At 42.7% G+C, this 17,309-nt stretch overlaps 1 long non-coding RNA gene and 1 pseudogene across 2 annotated transcripts in view; both read left to right on the top strand.

Moving 5' to 3' along the window:
* The window catches only part of LOC147421909 (pleiotropic drug resistance protein 1-like), an 88,114-nt pseudogene that overhangs the window by 10,835 nt on the left and 59,970 nt on the right, over nucleotides 1-17,309 (top strand). Inside the window, exons 2-22 of the transcript XR_015186721.1 lie at nucleotides 3,295-3,454; nucleotides 3,574-3,650; nucleotides 3,724-3,777; nucleotides 3,865-3,955; nucleotides 4,281-4,582; nucleotides 5,099-5,377; nucleotides 5,469-5,785; nucleotides 5,867-6,027; nucleotides 6,111-6,214; nucleotides 6,332-6,494; nucleotides 6,583-6,705; nucleotides 6,805-6,950; nucleotides 7,266-7,597; nucleotides 7,679-7,969; nucleotides 8,725-8,808; nucleotides 8,887-9,020; nucleotides 9,103-9,330; nucleotides 9,785-9,956; nucleotides 10,055-10,309; nucleotides 13,198-13,268; nucleotides 13,505-13,567. The product of XR_015186721.1 is annotated as a pleiotropic drug resistance protein 1-like (transcript). The remainder of the gene's footprint in view (nucleotides 1-3,294; nucleotides 3,455-3,573; nucleotides 3,651-3,723; nucleotides 3,778-3,864; nucleotides 3,956-4,280; nucleotides 4,583-5,098; nucleotides 5,378-5,468; nucleotides 5,786-5,866; nucleotides 6,028-6,110; nucleotides 6,215-6,331; nucleotides 6,495-6,582; nucleotides 6,706-6,804; nucleotides 6,951-7,265; nucleotides 7,598-7,678; nucleotides 7,970-8,724; nucleotides 8,809-8,886; nucleotides 9,021-9,102; nucleotides 9,331-9,784; nucleotides 9,957-10,054; nucleotides 10,310-13,197; nucleotides 13,269-13,504; nucleotides 13,568-17,309) is intronic.
* Nucleotides 11,002-12,073, top strand: LOC147421910 (uncharacterized). The gene is made up of 2 exons (XR_015186722.1): nucleotides 11,002-11,344; nucleotides 11,435-12,073. It is a non-coding gene; the product is annotated as an uncharacterized LOC147421910 (long non-coding RNA).

Below are 17,309 nucleotides of genomic sequence, written 5' to 3'. Positions count from 1 at the left end.
AAAATAACTAGGATAAGTATTAGGTAATGGAAGGGTCTGACGCATAGCCTGTTCATTGCTCCCTTGACCATTCACAAACGGTTCCTGTCCAGCTAAAGCAAGTTGCTTTGGATCATTGGACACCGCTAGTTGCTCAACCACATGGGCTTTCCCTCGAGCATCATGAGTCCTCTGCGCATTGGAAATCTCCTTTTCCTGCAACGGCTCAGTCATGCCCTGTATAGGAGGTTGAGAACCCTGTGTCGGAGCCTGTAAGAACTCCTGCATCCTTGGGTTGTTAGCCAACTGCTGAAACATGTCCATGCAGCAACGCAGTTGAGTTCTAAACAACCTGTCCTCTTCTTGAAGAGTTGAAGGAATTTTCTCTGTGCCATGTGAGGAAGATCCCTCTTCAGGTACTTGGTCTCTCTTCTCTGCCATATCGACAAGCTCTGTGTTGCTTTCACCCACAACAATCCACGCTGCACTTTTTGAAGAAAAAGTGACTATCCCGTCGATGGAACCATATAACCGGCCTATACAACATAGAGGGCGGTACTATTTCAATTACCTGTTAAGTTTACACAGAGCACTGAGAAGGGAAGAGAACACTGTTGCGTCCAACGACTAGAATGTCACTGCGCACACGAGACCGACACCCTGTAGGCCCCAAAGACTGGCGCCCCTTTCGGTATTTCTTTAATTTAGAGAGAGAGAATTACAAAAAGAGAGTCCCTAGAAGATAACACCTGCATCCAGCTAGTACGCTCCAGATTCGGCAAAATTTCGGTAGCATAACGGTACCGAAATCAATCCGAATCAGTTTCCAAGCTGAGGACTCTATCCCACTGGCGTTATCCCTCAGTTTGGAGCACAAAACAGTAAATTTCAGGTCGCTGTAATTTCTGGTTCAGTCCTGTTTTTGACCTGATTTGGGCACATGACGGTCCCTACACTGTTCCCTGCACCTTGGGCTTGGTGCCCCTTGATTCTGGAAGCATCCCGGCACAAAACAGTCTCAAAACAGAGTAAAAAACAGCAAGCAGACAGTGCTGAATTTACTGTGCAATCGAGAGGTTATCACCCTCTCGTGGACCTGCTTTGGTGCAGCAGCTAGCTACACCGGTTCCTGTGCAAAGAGGCTCTTGCCTCGGCACGAAAGCATATTTCCCCACAGCTGTACATAAGTCAAATGAGAAGCCCACTAGTGGGGCATAACATACTGTACGTAGGGGAGAAAGAGAGCAGTATGTAGCGTGCGGGGCATCACTCCCGTCACCATACTGTGCATAGAGGGCAAGGAAAGCATTCCATAGCTTCTATACCTGCTACAATCCACCTGAAAGCTGAAAATGGCGCCCCAAATGCTCATAAACAGCTCGCCCCCTTCTCCCAGAGTGGCAGATTTGCTCACAGCGCGACACGTCGCCCAGTTTTCGACTTTGGCAGACTCGGCTAAAAAGATCTCAATCTACATGTCAGTTGACTGAGCTGTAGAGTTAAGAAATGTTCCCCACGACATTCTGGAGCTAATGACGCGAACACATTTTCCGGTCAAAAATAGCAGTTCCCTAAATTTTAGGAGATGCTTCCATGGCGTCCCTATCGGTCTCCTGACCATCATTGAAGACTACCATTTGACCAACATCTACAATGTGGGTTAATTTACTAGCCCCTTTCAACTTATAAAGTTGTCAGTGACTTGACGAGTGGCCCAAATTCCAGTTTGGCGCACACGAGCTTCCATACTCATCAGAGTTCAGTGCTAACTGGCCCGACCAGTCCGAGACTGACCGACCCATACTCCTGATGTGAGAAACCTATTCGGCCGTAGCCGTTTCACACTGGCCAATGTCCACTTGCACCTTTTCAAGGGTTCCGGGAAAAACAAGTAAAAATAAATAAAAATATCTAATACTTATTTACGGAAGGCATCAGGAAAAATACACCTCCTGGTGACAGCCGACGCAAGAGTTGGGCACGAAGATGGCCTTCCACAGATAGCATCTTCTCCAACTCACGGAGGACGGCTTTGTAACTAGGCCTGCATACATGGATACGCACTTATCTCATGGGATAAGTTGCGCTATTGGGCAGATACGCACATCCTGACATTAGCTCCAGATCGAGACCGGCCGATTTCGAGGGGTGCCGGTAGGAGCCAAAATATGTCACCTATGTAACTTAGAGCCAGAGACAGAGCTGCACTACACATGTCACTGTCCGGCATACTATGAGATACGCGGCTGCTTCCACTGCCTGTTCAGAGAAGGGTTCGGACCTTTTTCTAGGACCTTTTTCTAGAGTCATGAGATACAAGGATCAGAGGTGTCTCGGATTGTTCCTGCTAGAGCTGCGTAGACTTAGGGAGAGCCTGCTGAGGACATCAGGGGCATAGTAACAGGGAATGGCCGTTTTCAGGTCTGCGTTCCCCGTTCCCATTCCAAGTTCCCGTTCCGTGTTTCAAACGCGAGTACTCGTAACAGGGAATGGCATTTTGTTTCGCGTTCCCGTTCCGCGTTCCCGTTCCACTTTCCCGTTCCTGGTAACTATGATCAGGGGAAAGACAGCCTCAGAGACGAATCACAGATTTCTTTACACTAGCCAGAGGAGAGCCAACGGAGCAGTCATTACAGCAGATCTCAGAGCCTACTCATACTAGAGGTACACTGCTTGACCGAGCCACTGAGCTTGGTAGATCAGACGTCCACGACCTCGGGGGGTCTCCCACTACCGCCGAAGGCTGCAACAGAAGATACAGATTACTCTAGCTTGACATGCAAGACGCCCAACCAAAGTACTGACCATGGAGGAGGTCGATGAGATCTGACAGTGACCCCCCCCCCCCCCCCCCCCCCCCCCCCCCCCCCCCCCCCCCCCCCTCTAGTGCTTTAGTGTCTTAGTGTTAGTGTTAGTTCTTTGTAACTTTCTAATTTCCGTACTCAGACATAGTATCAGATTCATCAATTGTAATTTTTTGGTCTCATAGGTCATTTTGGCCTCTTGAAGACATTAATATAACATTTCATTTCATTTCATATCATCATCGTCATAATGCGGAAGACTTGCACTCAGCTCTCCTTGCCTATGGAGCCTGCTTTCCCACTTTTGAATTCATATAAACAGTCGTTACATAGTTCTTTTGGGGGACACATGTACAAGAGCTAAACTAAGGCACTATGTGAGTGTGTCAAGACTCGGGCTTGTCCTTTAGACTCGGGCCTGTCCTTTAGACTCAGAATGACGAAGCGCATATCGATGGCACTTACATGGGACTAGAACACTGGGGCACTCTTTTATACTTCTGTTTTTCAGGTGTCTGGTATTGTGACATACAATGGGCATGAGATGACAGAGTTTGTTCCGCAAAGGACATCTGCTTACATAAGCCAACATGACATACAATTTGCAGAGATGACCGTTCGTGAGACACTGGATTTCTCTGTTCGTTGCCAAGGGGTCGGAACAAGATTTGGTGAGCATTCGTTGGGCTTCTCAGATGCTTTTGTCGCCGTCTGTTCATAACATGGGATGTAGAGGAGAATATGTTTCACCTATTCATTATTCTTCTCTTTTGCTTGCCAATCGTACCAGACATGCTATTGGAGCTCTCTAGAAGAGAAAAGGCTGCTGGTATAAAGCCACACCCGGACGTTGATGTCTTCATGAAGGTAATATGCACTTTGTCTTTCTTTGCAAGAGCTAAGCTGGTAGCCATGTTGACTGACTTTGTCTTTGCTGCAGGCCGTTGCAACGGCAGGACAGGAAACAAGCATTATCACTGATTACATTTTGAGGGTAAGATCTTCTCATCAATAAAGACAGATGCAACAAATATTTTCAATGTCATAATTCTGAAAAATCTCTTTTTGTGCCATCGGGCAGGTCCTTGGACTTGAGATTTGTGCTGATACCTTGGTTGGAGATCAGATGAGGAGGGGAATATCAGGAGGGCAACGAAAGCGCGTCACCACTGGTAAATGCTAGGACTGCTGATGAGTGGTGATTTGGGAAAAGCATTGTTAGGGCCAGTTCCATTATAGCAGCATGCATACGCGTATGCATGTGTGCGTGTGTTGGGGGGGGGGGGTTGGTTGGGGTTGTGACTCATGAGAAAAAGAGAGAATGTGTCAACAGCTCCTTTGTCAAGGTTGATCCATGGCGGTCAAGAGATCTTGGGTTTGGAATTCACCTTGCTGAGGGATGTATTCTCTGCATTATCAATGGGACTTCATAAAAGAAAATGAGGAATATTACCCTCAAGATTGGAGCTTTTCCTGATCCTTCTTTTCACGTGTCAGGTGAAATGCTTGTAGGACCAGCACAAGCCTTTTTCATGGATGAGATTTCTACAGGGCTGGACAGCTCCACAACTTTCCAGATTGTGAAATGCTTGCAGAACATTGTACATGTGATGGGTGTGACTATGGTTGTTGCACTTCTGCAGCCTGCACCTGAGACTTTCGAGCTTTTTGATGATGTGATACTTTTGTCAGAGGGTGAAATTGTTCACCAGGGTCCTCGCGAGTGTATCCTTGATTTCTTCCAATCGATAGGGTTTCGGTGCCCAGGGAGGAAAAATGTTGCAGATTTTTTGCAGGAGGTATGAAATGGTGGCCTCTATAATGACACATCTACATGAGTATATGCAAGATGCACAAAGCTAACTATGCTTCAGCTCACAAAACATTGTTTGACTCTGCTGCATGTTTCTTTACTTTTTGGCAAAAGAAGGGGGCCCTTGGTACCCTGTTGTATTACATAATCAAAATTACAGGCCTGAAGGCAGTACATAAGCCTGTAGGCACACAAAATTTATTGGATCTGATCTTGGGATATTCACTTCTGCATGTTCATAGACATGAGTGAACTCTCTATAGATTGGTTAGCATACATTCAAAAGTGCTTAAGTTCTCTTGTTTTCAATCAGAAGGAAGAAAGTTGAGTGAAGGATTTTTTAATTATTCTCAATGCACCTATAGAGCTTGGCTGATTGTTCCATACGATCATGCATAGATATGTACAAACGTATACATTCAATTCACTCTTCATGCATGCAACTTTATGTATGGGGAGAGAGATTTTTTTTTAAACAGCCCAACTTGCTCTTGTAACACAGGTTACATCAAGAAAAGATCAAGCACAATACTGGGCAGATCCAGACAAGTCTTACAGATATATCAGTAAGAGAATTTTCAGAATCGTTCAAATCGTTTCATGTGGGCCAGGTGCTCCAAACGAAGCTATCCTGCCCTTCGACAAATCAAAAAGTCATCCAGCAGCCCTATCCAACCAAATGTATGGGATTTCAAAAGTTGCCCTGTTCAAAGCTTGCTTTTGGCGGGAGTGGCTGCTTACACGTCGCAACTCTTTCCTATACATCTTTGAGGCTTGCCAGGTGTTTGACCTTCTGATTCTCTTACTTGCAAGTTTCTTTTATACATGTGAATTTTAAGACAAGGGTCTAATAGTCCCATTTACACAAATAGATAACCATTGCAACCATCGCTACCATGACCGTCTTTCTTCGCACAGAACTCCATCAAGACAGCATTGCTGATGCAAATTTATACATGGGTGCTCTTTTCTATGGATTAATAATAATCATGTTTAACGGATGCAATGAGATGGCTGTGGTTGTCAGTCGACTTCCCGTATTTTATAAGCATAGAGATTTGCTCTTTTATCCCGCATGGAGTTATGCCATACCATCAATGATCATAAGGATACCCTTATCTTTGCTCGAGTGTCTTATCTGGGTGTGCTTGACATACTATGCAGTTGGATTTGCGCCGGGGCCGGCCAGGTTTGTGCCAAATGAAAAGGTACATGGTTTTGTTTCTGAAATTAGCTGTCTGACCTCTAATCAGCAGCTCTTGAAGTGCAGATTCTTTTCGCAACTCTTTCTATTTTTCTGCATTTCTCAAATGGCGTTAGGTCTCTTCCGTTTCATCGGAGCAGTTGGAAGGTCTATGATAATTGCAAGCTCATATGGCATCGCTTTCTTGATGATTATGCTTGTCTTGGGGGGATTTGTCATATCTAAAGGTAGTTCGTCTCTCTTTTTGTCACATCTTTTCATTTCTGGTGATATGATGAGTGGGATATCAAATGCTAGCGGTTTTCAACAGATCAAATTCACAAATGGTGGATTTGGTTTTACTGGATTTCTCCGACAATGTATGCACAGAATGGCTTAGTAATCAATGAATTTCTGGCAGACCGTTGGGCAAAGGTTTTCACTTTTCTTTGCTTCTTGTAGTTGATACTTTTATCGTAGCCAACTCAGTCGTTCTGCAAGTGACCAAATTTATCCATCTCTCAGTTAACCAGACAACGTTTTTCTGAACAGCCTTACAATGGTAGTGTCGACGCACAAACCATCGGAGCAGCTATATTGAAAGCACGTGGATTCTTCACAGAGGATTATTGGTATTGGATATCCATTGGAGCATTAATAGGATTTGCCATATTGTACAACGTCCTATTCGCTTTGGCACTGACATATCTCAATTGTATGATTTTTTTTTGTGATCTAATTTTTCTCATTGGTGTTGAAATCATGCACAAGGTTTGTTTTAATTTTAGATTTTATTTTGGCAGCACTTGGTAGACCTCAGGCCGTCATATCGGAAGAAGATATAAAAGCAGGCCATTCAAATGCAAGCAGCAGGGGATTGCAATTATCTAGATTGGCAGCAACTGAACCAGAAACTGATAATCAAGGTAGGAAGTAGAGAAGCATGATGATAAACTCAAACGAAGTACAATTTACCAAAACTTTCTTGTGTCTTCAAAATTCTTAAACATAATTTGAATCTGCAGGCGTACATGCTAAAAGTAGCAGGCGATTGAAGGTTAATCACATTGCTGGTTTTACAAGCGAGGTTCAGAAGAAAGGAATGGTCCTTCCATTTCAACCACTTTCCATTGCATTCAATGCAATCAACTACTATGTAGACATGCCTTCGGTAAGAAATCTTACAGTGCCATTCATAAGGTTTACTATGCAACTGACATGCTTTAGAGCATTTCAAAACATGTTACCAGCTTGGAATATAGCCGTTTACTCTCTTCTTTTTGCTATTTTAGCTAGGGTTTCAGTTAGGACTGTGCTTTCCCTTCTTGTGACACTTTATGATGAGAGATATCATCATCAACTGTACCTTGTTCTGGTCTCATGGGCCATTTTGGCCTTTAAGAGCTGTTAATATATCTTGGTTTCTTTTTTTCTATAGACTAGTTTGGCGTTAAAATCTGTCCTTTCGCTTTAAATGTGCCTGTAGGAAATGAAAGCTCAAGGCATCCTTGAAGATAAGTTGCAGCTGCTACAAGATGTAAGTGGGGCCTTTAGGCCAGGGGTCCTTACCGCCCTTGTTGGTGTCAGTGGTGCTGGAAAAAGTACTCTGATGGATGTTTTAGCTGGAAGAAAAACAGGTGGCTACATAAGGGTGATCTTTGGATCTCTGGCTATCCCAAGAAGCAAAAAACTTTTGCGAGAATCTCAGGTTATTGTGAACAAAATGATATCCACTCCCCAAATGTCACCGTACTAGAGTCCCTCTTGTACTCAGCATGGCTTCGTTTACCTGCAGAAATTGACAAAAGTAAAAGAATGGTATGCCGCTTATTCGTCTCCAATGTTCTGTTTTGTGAGGCACAAAGATGACGTGGCTTACTTTAAAACTGCACTTTGCAGGTGTTTGTAGAAGAGGTAATGGAGCTTGTGGAGCTCAACCCTCTTCGAAATGCTCTTGTGGGTCTTCCTGGTGTGAATGGGCTTTCCACAGAGCAGAGAAAAAGACTCACAATTGCAGTTGAGCTTGTAGCAAACCCTTCGATAATTTTTATGGATGAGCCCACCTCCGGTTTGGATGCACGAGCAGCATCCATAGTAATGAGAACTGTACGCAATACTGTAGACACGGGGCGAACAGTGGTTTGCACAATACATCAACCAAGCATTGATATATTCGAGTCTTTCGATGAGGTTTGTAAGTCTGTCCTCTCTTCCATTAAGCTTTTTGTACGCACTGTTTGCAGAAACTTTAAACTTGCCTACTGTATGTTTTCGTTCAAATCACATTCTTCACGCAAAGTTTGGCTTTCAGAATCTTTGTTACCTTGATCTAAGCCATGAAACTTATCTAAAGGGTGATGTGTTGTAGGCATATACCTTAAGCAGCTTGAGTAACCATCTCAACATCCTTGACTGTTCAAGTCTCTTGCACATTGAATACTTTTGGCTCTTCAACTATACCTCAACAGATCCCATTCTTAACTAACGAGATGATCGGAGCTCTGTGATCGTATCTCATCTTATCTTGTCCTGTGAAAGCTTTAAGGCAAACACCTGGCGAGGTCAGGTCTTGCATCTTGCCCTTATACTTGGTTCTGGGTGTCAAGTCTGCCCAATACAACGAGCCATTAATCTTCCACATACTTGTTACCCATGTAAGGCATTTTGCCTCTTCATGATACATACAATTATAGAATGCCTGTGTAAAAAGCTTCATCTCTCCATAGGTGAAACAGGAAACACATAAATTTATGCTAACTCAATGGCTCATGGCCTCCTGTTCTATCCATCGCTTTGTACCTCCATATGGGATAGGCTAGCTCGGAGGGGTCTTCAGAGGTCTTTTGAGTACTAATAAATCAGCCATGTTCTCTTATAAAAAAACTGATTATTGAAAGCAAGATTTTCTCATAATGTTAAGCCTTAAAAACTTCTTCTCCTTGCAGTTGCTTTTGCTAAAAAGAGGCGGGCAAGTCATCTACGCAGGACCTCTTGGTCATCAGTCTTGTCATCTGATAGATTATTTCCAAGTAAAACTCTAAAGATGCAATGAATGAAGCTTGATCTGCCCCTTTTTATACTTGAAAAAATCTTTTTTGCTTTTGCAGACAATACCAGGAGTCCATCAAATCAAGGAGGGTTACAACCCTGCTGCTTGGATGCTGGACATCAGCTCACCCTCGGCAGAGAGTCAGCTGGGCGTCGACTTTGCACAAATCTACAGAAATTCTACTCTTTATCAGTAAGTTGAATAAAGACAGCTCCGAAACAGTTCGTAATCATGGCCCTGGCCCCTTACCCATTTCTTTCTTTTTTTGGCATAGACAAAATCAGGCACTAATTAAAGAGCTAAGCATCCCTATTCCTGGTTCTGAGGACCTTTCCTTCACCACAACCTACTCCCAACCTTTCATTCAGCAGTGCATGGCTTGTCTTTGGAAACAACACTGGTCTTATTGGCGCAATCCATACTACAATGCAGTCCGAATGCTGTTCACAACTGCCATAGCATTGTTGTGTGGAACAATTTTCTGGAACCTTGGTGGCAAGACGTAAGGACTTCTCTACAAAATTTTGCTCAAACGATTTGAACTTCGCAACTTCAACCTAGATTGTCCAAAGTTTGCTAGTCCTTAAATCATTTACCATGGCTTGCCACTTGATTCGATGCATGTGAATCCATATACCGTACATTATCTCCACATTTTGAACATTCGCGGACTTGGTGTTCATCATATGCTGCATAACAAACAATCTCTCTGGGTCATCTGCACCCCTGCTTGTAGTGGCACCATTATTTTTCTGCCTTCCGAAGTTACTAAATGGATGCACATGAACTGATATACCATACATTTTCTCTAGATTTTGATACATTTACAGATACAGTGTCCATCGTATGCTGCATAACAAACAATCTGTCTGGCTTATCTGCACCCCTGCTTGTAGTGGCATGATTATATTTTGCGGCCTTCTGAAATTACTAAGTGTGGACTTCGTTTATGGCAGAGATACCACCCAGCACTTGAGCAACGTTATTGGTGCTATATATGTAGCATCGCTGTTTCTGGGATTCAGCAATGCAAGCACAGTCAAGCCTGTGGTTGACATCGAACGAACTGTTTTTTATCGTGAAAGAGGGGCAGGAATGTACTCTGCACTAGCATATGCATTTGCTCAGGTACTTATTGAATGAGGCACATTTCTTGAACCAAAGAGGACATTAGAAATATCATTTATAAACTAACATGGGTTGCAAATCTGCTGTGGTGACAACAGGCTATCATCGAGATTCCATATGTTCTCCTTCAAAGCGTTCTGTTTACGCTAATTACATATCCAATGATCAACTTCAACTGGACTGCAGCTAAATTCTTTTACTACCTGTTCTTTTTATCCTTCACCCTCCTGTATTTCACCTACTATGGCATGATGTGTGTGGCCATCACACCAAATGTCCATTTTGCTGCCATAATCACTACCTTCCTTTTCACCTTCTGGAACTTGTTCTGTGGCTTCGTAATCCCACGGAAGGTAAGTGGAGAGAGTAGTGACATACATAGATTTGCATTTGTTTGCTTTAAAGAGCACAATGTTTATCAGAAACAGGCCTCTCAAAAAAAAAAAAACCTAGGTTTAGTGTAATTCCACCTACAAATCCTAAGATTTACCTCTAAATTTTAAACTTCAGTGAAGCTGAGGAAATCTACAAAACTTAATGAAATATAGTATAAAAACCTTTCAAATATAGCCAATTTACCTTGAAAAATTTCCCTGTGTAGGTTTTTCAAGTTTGTACAAAAGAATTTATTTCTATTTTGAGCTTTGATTAGACACTTGATTTGCCTTATTCCATTTATAGAAACTTGATATATTTTCTTACATACCAGAACATTCCGGTGTGGTGGAGATGGTATTCTTGGGCAAACCCAGTACAATGGACACTTTATGGAGTGATTACATCTCAGCTCGGTGATATCGAAACGCCCATAAGTGATCCTGACAACACCGGTGTTCCACTACCTGTTAGGCAGTACATCGAGGAGAACTTCGGGTACAAGCATGACTTCTTGGGAGTGGTGGTTGGAATGCACTTTCTCTGGGTCTTCCTGTTTTTACTTGGTGGGCCAAAGCTCCTTTCCCCCCTATCTGAACGCACAAGACACCACGTGTCACGCTGTCAGTGGATGCTTTTCACGCTACCAAAAAGCTTCAACTAAATAATAAATAAAAACGCTGCACAGAGAACAATTTGTGCAGTTCGCAGCCATCACAGTTCGCAGTTTGCAGGTTTCCAAAATTCGTGATTGCAGTTTGCAGCCATCACAATTCGCGCGGTTTGCAGTTCGAAGTTTGCAACCATCGCAGTTCGCAGTTTGCAGGTTTCCAAAATTCATGATTGCAGTTTGCAGCCATCACAATTCGCGCAGTTCACAGTTCGCAGTTTGCAGGTTTGCAGCTAGCAGCAGTCCGCAGCAGTTCCGCAGGTTCGCAAGTCCAAAGTTCCCAGCAGTTCGAACTGCAGCAGTTCCACAGGTTCGCAGGGCCGAAGTTCCCAGCAGCTCGCAGGTTTCTAAAAGCTACAGCTACAGTTTTGTTGACTCGATTCCAGATTATGCCAACTGTTCATCGATTGAAATCTGATATCTTCTGTTTCAGTAGCAGTCGTACAGAAGCAGCTCGGAGCTTCTAATCGGCCTTCTTTTGCAGTGAAGCCTAGTTGCGCCTTCCCCACGCAACGATCATAGCAGCTTTGTGTGCAACAAGACCCAGTGGTGAGTTGAACAATATGTCCAGCTTCAACTACCCTACTCAACTCTTTTCGGCAGGTGCAACTAGTTATGGACAGCAGTATGCCGCTTCAAGTTTATAATCTCATGCACATTCAACAACCCTGTGCCCTCGGCCATCCTTCAATGTTCATGGAAATGATATGCAGCAGATCCACACCAATTCTCAAGATTCACACCATTTCTTTTCCCCGCAGTTTGCCTGTGCAGCAGTAAGCCGAGCAGAACTAGAAAAGAGTACCCAAGACCTTTCAAACCCTCGTTATATTTCGTAGATCATCAAGCTGGAGGGTACTTCGGATGCTTGCCGACGTGATGAGCATTCTCAAAGATCAGATATTTCGTGCGATCAACCAATGGCAGGGTCTGTTCTAGTGCTACTGAAACAGAAGATAATCAGATTTCAATTGATGATCAGTTGGCCTAATCTGGAGTCGAACCACCAAAACTCGCGCGTTCAACACATTTTTCTGTTGATGCTTTCAGGGTGTTGGCGATGTAAACGTCGAAGTGGACATGAGGGCAGAAAAGCTTAGCAGGATCGATCACACCGAAGCTTATGATGGTTATCCTCAAGTAATTAATCTAGAGGCTTCAGTGCTAGCTGCTTGCGCTTTTAGTAGAGAGTGTGAGGGGATTAGTGGCAGACAACTCAAATATGTCGAGGGAAAGGCATTGGGGAATATATGTCACTAGTGCAAGTCATGGTCTGATGAGTTGTTGACTTCAGTCGCACACCTCTTCCAACTCTGCTGATAGCCTATCTAAAAATTTGATGAGAAGCATTCAGAACGATTTGCAGACAAACAGAAACATCTCTCATGACCAATTCAATGCAGAATATGGTGTCCGTGGGAGTTGGTTATAAATGTGTAGCTCCAAGGAGATGCAGTAGCATTGTAGCGAAAGTCAAGTAGTCAATCATGGAGGTGCCTACGCTACGGACTAGGATCAAAAGAATAGTCAAAGAGCAGAAGCGGAAGCTAATTCTTTTTTCCACACAAAGAGCTTTGATGCTCGAGAAGCCGAAGAACAAGGACTACGGAGTAATGGCATATCTGGAGACAGGCATACCAATATGTCAGGACCTATTAGCCTCCGGCAGTAGTTCATTGTTGGCCATTCAACATTTGGGTAGGATAGCAAAAAATTTACAGACAATATGGCCAATATTGCGGCCTGTAAATAGATTCTCTTTCTAAACCGCATGCACGCGGCAGCCAATGCGGCCGCAGTTGAGATTAGCAACAACAACATACTGCAACTTTGTTGTTTAGCATATGCATACAAAGCAAGGAATGCTCGTGGTGTAGATTTGAATGCATAGGAGTTGCTGCTTCAGAGCTCCCTTCTTGCCAATAACCATGATTTGGTGGCGGATCCTATGAGCAAAGGTCCATGTACACAGCAGCTATCGGATCAAGTTCGGATGGTTGCAAATGCAAACATCAATTTGGTATCGATACATAACGCACGTTAGCCAACAAGGAGGCAAGAAAACATAATTGCTGACCGAAGCAGCTTACAACTCTGAGAGAGAGAGAGAGAGAGAGAGAGAGAGAGAGAGAGAAGGTAATATTGATCATAGGACATAGAGAATAAAGTTACATTTGCATGTTTTGTATATGGCAGGGAGGACATATATTCATAACACTGCACGTTCCAATTGCACAAGCGCGACTTGAACTCGACAACATTGCAAGGTCCGTTATCTGTATCCATTTTTCCATGCGCATGCGTTGCTTGGCGCAACACATAAACGCTACGGGGTAGGGCACGGCTTCCGTTTCTTATAAATTTTTGGAGAGACCACAGTGCCAGCTCTCCACCATACTTTTGTATGGCACCTCTGTATGACGTGCACAACATACTTTGCACTTTTAGTGTGACATTTCATTGCAAGACGATGTGTTTAACTATTCACATTGCTTTTTTGTAGCTTGACTCACATATTGGTGGCCTGTAGATTGGACAATCATAAAGCAGGAGTACAAGATTGCAGGTCAGTAAAGCACCTCATTTATTGTTGCAATTCATTCATGCTTTATCTATTTGCTTGTTTTAGAATTTTCCGCTACTTCCTTTGCTTTGGTTTATTTGGATCTCGTTTTCAGAACTATACACTCAATGTCTGATTACACACGCAACTTTTTGCAGACGGTTGCTTGCCAAATGTATGTCATGTATTATAGTAGTGAATACACAAGTAGTGAATGTATGTGGTATATCATAGTAGTGAATTCACCTTGTGCATCTTTACTTTAGATCTAAATAATTTATACCATACTAGGTGTCTAATTAATTGATGCCATACTATATATGTCCTTGTTTCTCCCGTACTAGGTGTCAGTATGAAGTTCTCAAGACCTAGAAGATTACAGTTCAAGCGTCAATAAGCTAAAGAGTAAACTGTAGCCAACTTGAAACTAGCTTACCGTCCATATGCTAGGTCATGGTTTGAATTCACTGCATTGTATAAAGATTGGAGCATGCAATGTGACATCTTCGCTCACAATCTAGAAGTATGTCTCTGCTGCGAGACGACATACCTCACATACATAGCGATAAACAAGGTTGATAGATAAATGAAATAGACACTCCCGTTGCCCTCACTTTTGTACTATTGTTGGTTGCTTTGTCATCGGAGCGGCAACAACAAGGCTTAGCAGCATTATATTTACAATCCAATCCATTACCAGTTCAAGATACCAACCACGAATCAACAATATCCTCTCTCTATTCATGAGACCGATGAGTGATATTTGGACATAAAAGAGACAGATAATATACCATGTTAACCCAAACGACTTTTGAACTTATAATAAGACAAAGTGTCAATGTAACAAGCAGTAAATTGGTAGATCCCTTCAACAATAAATGTGTTCTGTTCATAGTAATAGGGAATGGTCGTTTTCAGATCTCCGTTCCCCGTTCCCATTCCAAGTTCCCGTTCTGAATCCCCGTTCCGTGTTTCAAACGTGAGTACCCGTAACAGGGAATGGCATTTTGTTCCGCGTTCCCGTTCCGGTTTCCCGTTCCTGGTAACTATGGTTCTCTTGCTCGGTGATCTTGCCCGGCCAGCTACCCCCAGTTTGTAGTCACGCAAGGGAGCTTTGTTACACGTGCCATATCACAAACTCGGTCCACTGGCTACATGCAACTTTGTACAAGATGTCATGCTCTATAAGACATGCCCTGAATTGCTTCAGTTCTTCACCATTTTTCATGAAAGAAAAGCAGTCGTAGATAAGATCAGTTGTACCCTGGGTGCATGTATTATAGATGAAGCGCATGTGCATGACTACATCAACAACTCTACTATGGTAATCTGTACTCACATGTCAGACATCCAACACTATAACAACCTTGTCTTGAACAGATTGTACAATCAAACTGAGATTACAAAACTTGAAATGAAGATGAATGCGGGTAACATAAATGTCCTTTAGTAGTGTCTCCTAGACCTAAGTTCAACGAGCTTGATTCGATCGTAATTTGTGTGCACTGCATGATCACTGAAAAGATCGACTTCACAATCGGTGCGGCAAACGGTGCAACATGCATTGTTGATGCCATAACACAGAACACAAAATGTGAAGCTACATGTATCATTGTCCTCATTCATTGTACTAGGAATAACTACAAAAGAAGAAAGGAAAAACACAAATAACTATAAAAGAAGAAAGGCAGAACACACTCGAAATCCACCTTCAAAAATGCAAGCCGACATGTTGCGCTACCAACCATTCAATGTAGCATGTATACTAGAGAAAATATTCATGTGTAGTACAACCTTGCTTGGATATAATCTCAACTATAACAACTCCTATAATCTGTAATAATTGATGTACTTACCTTTGTCTTCTTCCATAAACATTATAACATTTTTCGAGTGTCTATCCCTTTCACGCAATGCCGCCCTTCCCAAATTAGTCTTGCTCTTGTTCCCTTTAGCCATGCTAGCTGCTAAAAATCAATTTGCATATGTCATGTTATAGTCTATAGACGTTATATAACAAGGCCCACCAAGCAAGACTAGTTGTTTATGTTTGCATACGGCATCCAGAAACTCAACTTCCAAAAGCGATGACTTACATTGGACACGACTTATCTTGGTTGATGCAACCCAAGTATGGATTGCACCCTCAATTGTTGAGGATGGCATATTCTATGGAATCTAGCATATTGCTCTAACTAAAGGGTGTTTCCCACATGGAATGCGACGTCGAGCATCCATGGTAATATTTGTTCCAATTGCAACTAATAGCTACTTGCCAAAATGACCCTACATACAAAACATGAACCTAGATATTTAACGGAAGCTCCCCATAGATGGTGAAGAAAAATCTTGAACCTAAATGAGACCACTCCGTGCCTCTTTTGCAAAAGCTTGAGTTTTTCTCTCATGATTGGGCTTTCCCAGACAATTTCGACACAACAATTCTTTTCTTCGGCAACACCCAAAGAAACTTTGTGAAGCAAAATTCGCTTTTTTTGAATATGCATTTATGTAACAATTTGTGATACCGCAAAAGTCTGACATCTTTCTTAACATGAAATGGATTGAAATTGTACTAGGCAAGAAAATAGCTTATTTATGGAAGAGTCAAGTATCGGTAATTGATAGACATGATTCAGTAACAATATGACAACAATACATATGGGTAGATATCTACACACACAAACTTTTAAATCAATTAGTGAGTCTGCTAGCGCAAAGATAAGGCTTACTCTAGAATGATAGGCGTATATACAAGCTAGGGAAAAACGTCCTAGTGAGGGAAAAAAGTGTCCCAGTGTTTCAAGTGTGTTCACACACATCACTACCATAATATGGTAAGATGTCCCCGAAGGAGTGATGCGGTGAACATGAGCTAGCAATCATGCATAGAGAAGTGCCACACATTACATGATGAATCCAGAAAGGGGAACCGAAGCTTTACGAAAAGATTGACCTTCTTACAAGGTAGCACCTTTGTGAAAAGATTAGTAGGGTTGTTCTACATAGGCTCATAAGACAAGTTTGTAGAGAGTCTCTTCCTAACATAATGATAATGCACATTGATGTGCTTTATGTGAGCATAGAACACTAGGTTCTATACTCAAGCTCATTAGTAGAAGTGTCCACTCTAAGGTGTTTTTTGTTGGGGTAAAGGCGGTGTGCCTCTTACCCTGATTGGACATGCAATGATGTCAGACCGCCCATTACTTGTCCTTATCCTTTACTAAATAGAGAAATAAGGGGCTCTCACATACACACACACATTATGTTAAGCTTTTTCACCCACTTCGTGTGCTCTCTCTCTCTCTCTCTCTCTCTCTCTCTCTCTCTCTCTCTCTCTCGCATCGCATTCGTGTACTCACAATTGGTATCAGAGCGTATGGTGATCATAGAGAGCATGGCGACGATGTTGGGAGCTTTGAGGCGGTAGTTTGCTCGCTCTCGGCGGTGGAGAGATCCAAAAATCTTGGAAGCTTTGTGAGGATGCAATGGGAGCTTGTGAGATGAGTTAAGAGTGGTGTATGCTCTTGTGAAAGCTCAGAAAGGAGTGCGAAAGATAGTGTGTAAGTGAAGGTGATGCCCTGAAAAACTGTGTGTACAACAATATTGTTTTGAAATTTGTTTTTCTCCTTGGAAAAGGCAGATTTGAAAATTCTTCCTCTCATGCCCCTTCGTTTCGACATGGTCTACAACTCTACAGAAGAACATTTTTCTCCTTGAGAGTGCTGCCCTAAAAAATTGT

The sequence above is a fragment of the Adiantum capillus-veneris genome, chromosome 27 (assembly GCF_014529385.1).
Source record: "Adiantum capillus-veneris isolate H3 chromosome 27, ASM1452938v2, whole genome shotgun sequence".
In the NCBI taxonomy this organism is placed as follows: domain Eukaryota; kingdom Viridiplantae; phylum Streptophyta; class Polypodiopsida; order Polypodiales; family Pteridaceae; genus Adiantum; species Adiantum capillus-veneris.
This window is presented reverse-complemented; position numbering and strand designations above follow the sequence as displayed.